The sequence below is a fragment of the Lactuca saligna genome, chromosome 5 (genome assembly GCF_052625555.1).
Source record: "Lactuca saligna cultivar CGN05327 chromosome 5, ASM5262555v1, whole genome shotgun sequence".
Classification (NCBI taxonomy): Eukaryota; Viridiplantae; Streptophyta; class Magnoliopsida; order Asterales; family Asteraceae; genus Lactuca; species Lactuca saligna.
Genome location: NC_136421.1, coordinates 192,867,199 through 192,875,618, shown reverse-complemented (window position 1 = coordinate 192,875,618; position 8,420 = coordinate 192,867,199). Strand labels below are relative to the sequence as shown.

Below are 8,420 nucleotides of genomic sequence, written 5' to 3'. Positions count from 1 at the left end.
AGACTAACACTTCACACAATTGGTCTTAGTTGGTCTTTGTCTCATCCAAGACATCACAACTTACCAATCTCAAATGTACAAGAGTAGAAAACATTTTACTCTTACATTTGACTAGTGTTAATAAATCTTCCTTTATGTCACTCAAGGTTACAATCTTGGAGTATGACTCTAAGAATTGTTTTGGAACGAAGTATGACTCATCTTCTTGATTTTAACCAATCCAACAATTGATGACCTCTCTTCTTAGCCATAACAATGCACTAAGACGTCCTTAGAGTATGAATTTGTGATATGGTTTCATAATCATTAAGATGATCATGAAATATGATACTACAGTACTCTCCCATCCTTTCAGATTTGAGAAACTTTTATCTTTCTGCCTAATTTGATTATTCTCATTTGTTTTGTCATACATTGTAACCTTTCCAATGTTACAGAATTATACTTAACCTCATAAGTATAATCATATTTACTAATCTTTAGTAAATCATGATAAATCAATCTTTATGGTGGACCTTGACCAGCGCACACCTAGTGTACCTAATTCCTTAGTCCTTCAATTGACTCACATATACATGTGATCAAAGAATTAGTCTTAATTTTCAAAGATGAAAATTCTCATTCATCATACAATACAACTTGTATGATTCCAAGTTTCTGTCCAATTGAAACTTGGGTGATGGAAAACTTTCTTCATTTGGTAAATTCAGACACTACCACAAATGAAAGAATCAAATCCACTTTCCAATATTGCTATTACTGGAAACATATAAGCAACAATTTTCCACAGATGCTATTGTAAGGATATTTTTAAAATAAATAAAGTGAAAACCCTTTTTTTTTTTTAAACTTTGCGGAAAAATGTATCCTTACAATCCACATGAAAACCTTGTTGTTATCTATTCATAAGCAATATATTATAACTCTTAAGCAACAGCTCAAAATTCTGATTACCGAACCATGCGATCGTAACCCACCTTCGCAATCAGAATCAACATATACTTACTTTAAGCTTCCTATCTTTTCTTTTATTCTTAAAAACATCAACATGTGACCCATTCACATTATGTAATAAGAATCTCCAAATAGGAACTTAATAGAGTTAGTCAGTGGACTTTAACTGAAGTAGAGTCAAACTTTTTGACTTGATCAATCTTATGATCTTTCAGGTAAATATGGCAGCTTCGCAATCAGTGTCCCTCCCTTTGGCAATACAACATATAGACCCTTTTGTAATGGCACATGAGACTATCTCAGACTTAGCCTTTCTCTTTACCATTTGGTCAACCGAGTTGACTATGGCTGATCCATTTCCATTGGGAAGAGAAATCTTTTTCTAGATATCCAATGCTACCATTGCCAATGTCCATTTAAGATTTGGGAAGTTAATCTTCTAATAAAATTTGCTTTACTAGTGTTCCAAATCATTCCTGATTCCGCAGCACCAAGCAAATAGCTAAGATCACTAAGGCTCGTGTCATAGTCTGTCTCATAGTAGTCCTAAAGGGACTCACTATGTTACCAAGAAGGTGATTAAACATCCAACTTTCACAAGACTTTGACACCCAACTCTCCCAGCTTGTCAATACGTGACTTCATCACCAAGATGTGATCACATATAGATCTTGCTTGCCAACAAGGCTTGAGTGACCTTAAACTTTTCAAGAACTTGTGGGTGAGGGAGAATAATTGGAGGAGGTGGAGGAAGTGAAGCATGATGTTGAGGGACATCATCTTCAAGAGATTTGGGAAGATCATAGTTGTCTGAAACAGACATCTATAATGGGAGAAAATCAAGTTAGTTGATTCAAAGTCCTTAATATAACACCCAATATGAAATATTAAGGCTAGGACCCAACACAATATTTTATAATTTGGGAGAGGGATGCCGTAATCCAAGCTATAAAATATTTGAAGGTAGGCGAATGACGATTCACCAATTTCCACCATGAAAAACGAAATAATTTGTTAGGTTTTAATTGGATTTGAAATTCCTAGATCTTTTGAGATTCATTGAACTTTTCAATGGCATGTTTCAATCTCGAGTGTGCCCTCTCAAATTTTGTGATTGGGATGCCGAGGATTACAAAACAAGGTGTGAATAACCATACCAATTCACTTGGTACCCTTAATATTATCACCTAATCAATGTGTCGGTTAACCACACACGCTCCATTGATCTATGACAAACATTAATTCACCCTTCGTGATCCTTACTAGTCCAAGTTAGTGTGCCGGTTAACCACACACGCTCCACCAACGACTTGGTAAGGTACAAAGTGTGAATTCCATGGGCTAGCACCAAATTCACATTTTTCCTAAAGTAACTAAGATTGGGAATTAAATAAAAAAATATTTAGTTACTTTATAATAATCATTATACTTTTAATGAGAATTTAAAGTCATTGTCCTACCCGTTCGACTAACGACCCTCCACCGATCAAGCAAGCGTTGGGTGAGAGTGTACACCCATTAAGTCGCCATTTTATAGGCAACAACCTTATACCCACCTTATAGACCGGCTTCGTGAATGAGGCCTACTAACGGTAAAACGACTTGTTCTTATACATATATATATATATATATATATATATATATAATAATTAACCATTAATCTTATAATAGTATAAGGGTAGAATTTTAACTTTTAAAACTTCTAGGGTATGGAATTAAAGTTTGTGTGAGACTTTAAAAATTCCAAAACTTGAGGGCAAGTTTTGAACAATTCATAAACTTTTGGATATTCATAACTTATGAGTTTTAATTAAGTGTTTAATACTTTTAATGAAGAGTCTCTTGGAAATCCATAACTTGAGGACAAGTTATGAAGTCCATAAAAGCATTTATTAGAAAAACTCTTCTAAAGTGTAACTTATGACTTCTTAAAAAAAACATTTAAAAGAAAAAACTTTTGGAATTCCATAACTTGAGGACAAATTATGAATTCCATTAAAACACATTAAGATCAAGAATTAACTAACAAACAATTTGCAAATAATTCCTATGATCTAACAAAACTCATATGAACATGAACATCCACATTAACAATTTCAAGAATCATATGAACACATATAAACTTGAAATTTTGATTATAACTTTGAATTTGGTCCACCATCATCATTACCACATCAAAAACAAGTTTTATGAGTCCAAAACAGTTTAAGGTAATGATTCTAGACCAATTCCAACACCAAAACTCGATCTGGCGGTCCAACTCGTCGAGTGCATGAACCAACTCGCCGAGTTGGATGAATTCTGTCTTGGACTCGGCGAGTCTGCTGTGCAGACAGCACATAATCTTCGATTTTCAGCAATTTGCATTAAGTATTCAAGAAAACAAGCCTAGGCTCTATACCACTGTTGGGTTTTTGAGCAATCTAACACTTCCTAAGTGTGCATGCAACCCTAATAAACCTTGGATCTATGTTTTCTTCTAAAATACATGCAAATAATAATTTTCAAGGTTTCTTCCTAACTAGCATAGCATAAGGATTATGAATCATAAAACTACTAGTAGAAATACATACCTTTTTGATGATGGTTGATTGTTTGGAGTTTGAGAGCTAAGCACCAATAGTGTGAATGCCTCAAATGGAATCACAAATCACCACAAACGTTTGGAAAACTTTGAGAGAGTAGTATACTTTATTGTGGAATCGATTATCACTAAGTCTCACACAACTAGAGTCTACACTTAGAGCCATATTTCTTGCATCATATGCTTCTTTATATAGTGTGCATGGTTAGGGTGAAACCCTAATAACCCATGTCTTTTCCTTTCCAAGGATCCATGGGTTAAAAGCTCCATGGATCATCCATGGACTTCCATATTAGCTTAGCCCATTAACAAATGAGTATTAGCCCACACTATATAAAATATAATAGCCCATAATTTAATCAGTGTTCTTTTTAATCTCTAAATTAATTCATAATTAATTTAAGACTAAAACTAATTAAATAACATGATTTCATATTAATATATTATAACTTATAATATATTAATAAATCGTAAGTATACAATTCTCATAAAATTATCCATAAATCGTTTGGATGAAATGCAACCCAAATGGACCATGCCGGGTCGGGTCAAGTATGTACCAAATAAGTTATGGACTTAGACACCTTATCCAACAATTACATCTTAAACATCGATGATATTGACAGTCGACTAACTTCCGTGTCACTCTTTGTTAAATTACCTTCATTGGAGTCTATCTGAAATTTGCTTTAGTTAAGTCATTGGACTATAGTAATTTAACTCCGGAAACATTTCCAAGTCTCTTTCAAAGGTTGGTTCATATTATCCACCAACCAATAATACTTCGACTTGAACAACAAACGTCTTGAGACCATTCTACGAACTTACTTCTACTCTTTACTAGGACTGTATCATAGGGATGTAGGTCACGCCTTCGTGAACATACTCCTATTCCGTACTAGGACTGCATCATAGGGATGTAGGTCAAACCTTCGAGAACATACTCTTACTCTTTAATTGAAAGATTGAAGTACATCTGGGGTCAATGGTATCCTTTACTAGGAATTCTAGTTCATCAAAAAGGATTCGTAAGAAGATTATTATTATGACTTTCCTCGCTTATACATTCCCGAGTTATATATAACAAAGACCTGGTAGACAATAGAATGTGAGGTTTCTAATTTAATTTCTTTTCCTCGTTGGGATGTGAAACTAGAGTAGAATCACACATTTTATTATCCGCCCAATCTTGATTATATCATAACGTGTATAAGCTAAGTTTTCATGTATAATAACTCATCTCTTAGTCAGAATCAAAATGATACAGGTCAGCCGTAATACCTCACGAACCCCTTTTCTTTTGTATTAACAGAATCATGTCATCATCCAGAAATAGCCCACCGAGCAACGAAACCCCCATCCTTCATATCGAAGCCGCTACATTACAAGCCGCGGTAACAGCTGCTGTGACAGCTTTCCTTGCACACATCAACTCTGACAATGCGAACAAAACTGGAAAAGGAGTCGACAATTCTGATTGTAGTACCAATCCGGGAAGCCAACAAATGACAACAGTCACGGACTTACAAATCCGTAAAACCGAGAAGAGGAAACAAAATCGCCAAGCCCGAAAGGAGCACAAGCGATCCCAAAGACTTGCCCTGCAACGGAAACAAGTGGAAACTCCTGCCATTTCAGCACCGATCAGACCATACGAGGGAAAACTTATGAAGTGTAACAAGTGTAGATTTTATCATAATGGGGCTTGTCATGAAATGTAATGCTGCAATTGCCACAAGGTAGGGCACCATGCCCGTAGCTGTGAAGCACCGGCACGACCCTTTTCACAAGTCCCTGACATCGTGATCAGCCCTACACACGATAGTAATCGTAAAACCAGACCCCATAAAAGGAAATTTTCAAAGTGGATGAACAAGGAAAACACCCGTGTCCACATAACTCTAACTTGACACCTCACTCCCACCACCAATGCTAGTACTAGCTAGACATGTCACCAATGCGGTGAGATAGGGCACTTCAAGAAGGATTGTCCAATAACAAAGAACTTCGGCTTAGATGGGAGGATACTAAGGATCACTGCCGCATGAGAGACTACTCCGGACCCATGTTAGTGTCATTAAGGCGTTTCATTTTAACATACCCATAAAACTTGTTTGAAAGTAGTACAACTTGAGTCTTATCTTTTGCGAGATCCTATCAGTTTAGGGACCCTCGTGTTGCGTATACTTGTCTCTTGTGGTATACCTTGTTTGCAGCAGCATTCGTGTTGTTACTCTGAAGTAATATAACTCTATTAAAAGTTGCACTGTTGTGTTTGGTCTGTAACGCCTTTATGTTCAAATCTAGTGTCTTTACTTTCAAGTATGTCCAATACTATCATACAACTTGAGTCAATTCGATTCGCACAATACTATTTTTGTGTGCACATCTCTTTCTTCGAAATCGTCTTTCTAGCGAAACTGTCATTCCAGAACACCGAAGTACTCATGCATAGAGTACCTCATATTTCTTATCCTTTCCGAAGAAACCTCAGCAAACCTCCCCGAAGTACTACTCGTACAGTACGTCAAGTTCAAACCAATGACCTTTACGGTTGATCTATCGCGGAAGAATGTATACACAGGTATGGTATATAATCAAGGTTCTACAGGTTTAGAATTGATGATTCCACTTTAACTCTTTTCCTCGTTGGGATGTGAGGTTAAAGAAGAATCATTTATTCGACTACCTTTTCAATCTTAATTAGATACGACTCGTATACACGAAAATTGTGATTGATGAACCAAGTATGACTTCTAATATGAACTTTAGGACGGAGACTGCCCAAGACTACGAGTAATCGTAACACCATGCAAACAAACTTAGAACCCAATACGACTCCTATAACCAGATCGCTTTATGGTCTAACGCCTACGGAGATACAAGAACCGTCCGGACAGCTTAACGACTACTCAGCAAAAGAATGAGAAGACCAAGCTCTTCACCTTTGAGAAGCTTCGATCTTATTCTTCAAGAAGACAGACTTCAACGGGTGCGATCATACCAGCACTAATGCACTGGATCCCATTGGAACTCCGCAGTTAAACGTGCTTAGGCGAGAGAAGTACTATGATGGGTAACACCTTGGGAAGTCCTCGTGGTGCAGTCCTGGACAGGACTTCCATTAGAAATCATTGCCTTTTACCTCGCATAGATGAATTGGTTGATCAACCGCAAGGAACGAGGTGCATTTCAAAAATGGACCCAAGATCCGAATATCACCAGTTACGAGTGTTAGTGAAGGATGCCCCGAGGAAAATCTTCCAAACTCGATGCAGACGCTACGAGTCCGTAGTGATATCCTTCGGGTAGGACCAATACGCCCGTAGTATTCATAAACTTAATGAATAGGGTACACCATTCTTACTTGGATCAGTTCGTCATTGTCCTTGTAAATGACTCACTAATCTACTCTCGTAGTAAGAAGGAAATCATAAATAGCATCTACAACAAACCATGGAAATATTTCGATCAGAGAAACTCCTCATGAAATTCTCTAAATACGAGTTTTGGAAATTGGAGAGTCAAATTCCTGAAGCACACTATTAGTGATTTGGGAATTCTTGAGGACCCTTTCAATAATCAAAACCTTTGAGAAATTTTCAGCACTAAAGACGCCGACGAGAATTCGCCAAATTCTAGGTCTCGCCGACCTACTGTCGTAGTTCATTTAGAACTCCTCGCGGATTACGGAACCTCTTACGACTTTGACTCAAAAGGGAGTGGCCCTTGACTAGGAAGACAAGCAAGATGAAGAAAACCTTGGAATTGCAAGTGAGAGGCCAAATCCTTTTGGAAGTCTCACTCTGGGAAGGCTTGATACGCTTCGGAAAGCATGGTAAGCTAAATCCAAGATCGTTAGGACCTTCGAAATTCTTTCCAGAATCGGTCCTGTAACTCACAAACCCAACCTACACCACGAACTCAGTAACGTACACCTTACCCTTCACGTCTCGAACTTGAAAACGTACCTTTCTGTCAGGACTCTCTTAATCCCACTCGATGAGATCGAGATCAACGAGAGCCTCGCCTCCGTGGAAGAACCGTAGTGACCATCAACCGAGAGGTCAAGCGTACGAAGCAACGCCACCTCCCATTAGTCAAGGTTCGTTGGTGTAACAGCTCAAATTTTCAAATAAATTTTTCATTTAAAATAAAACATCATTATTCGACAAAAGAATTTATTCCAAGTTTATTGCAAAATATAATTAACGAATCCCCAAGATCTTCATCAATGGCAGTGTGTACGTGTCACGCCGGCGCCTTCCCACGGTCATCACTAGTACCTGAAAAACATAAACACAACTGGTAAGCATAAATGCTTAGTGAGTTCCCCAGTATACGACTTACCCACATACGCCTTCCGGCCCGGACCTTTCGGTCCACATAACATTGCCTTCCGGCCCGTAACATAATCGCCTTCCGGCCCGTATTATATTGCCTTCCGGCCCATAGTATTTCGCCTTCCGGCCCATAATAGTATAAAACATAACACATATAACATATCACACATAACACATAAGTCATACATCATACCGTTCTTTCTATCACATAAAGTCTCGCCTTCCGGCCCGTATAAGCATACATCACATATAAAGCATCTACCTCTCTAGACATAGCATAAATATAACACATACGACCTTCCGGTCACGCAGTCAAACCCTTCTGGGTGAAGTATAGTGAGAAGACTCACCTCGTAGTATGCAAGCTATAAACCCTTCGAGCCACTCGCACTCGATCCGCTAATCTGCAGGCTCCCTATAATACCACATACCTTTATTAATGATCTTATCAAACAAGACAACTGACCCTACTAAATTACATACAGTTCAACGGTCAACTTGACCGGACTCGTCGAGTGCAAAGGCAACTCGGCGAGTCT

At 37.8% G+C, this 8,420-nt stretch overlaps 1 pseudogene; it reads left to right on the top strand.

Moving 5' to 3' along the window:
- Window positions 1-6,528: 6,528 nt before the first annotated feature.
- On the top strand, window positions 6,529-6,647 carry LOC144999351 (5S ribosomal RNA; annotated as a pseudogene).
- Window positions 6,648-8,420: the final 1,773 nt, after the last annotated feature.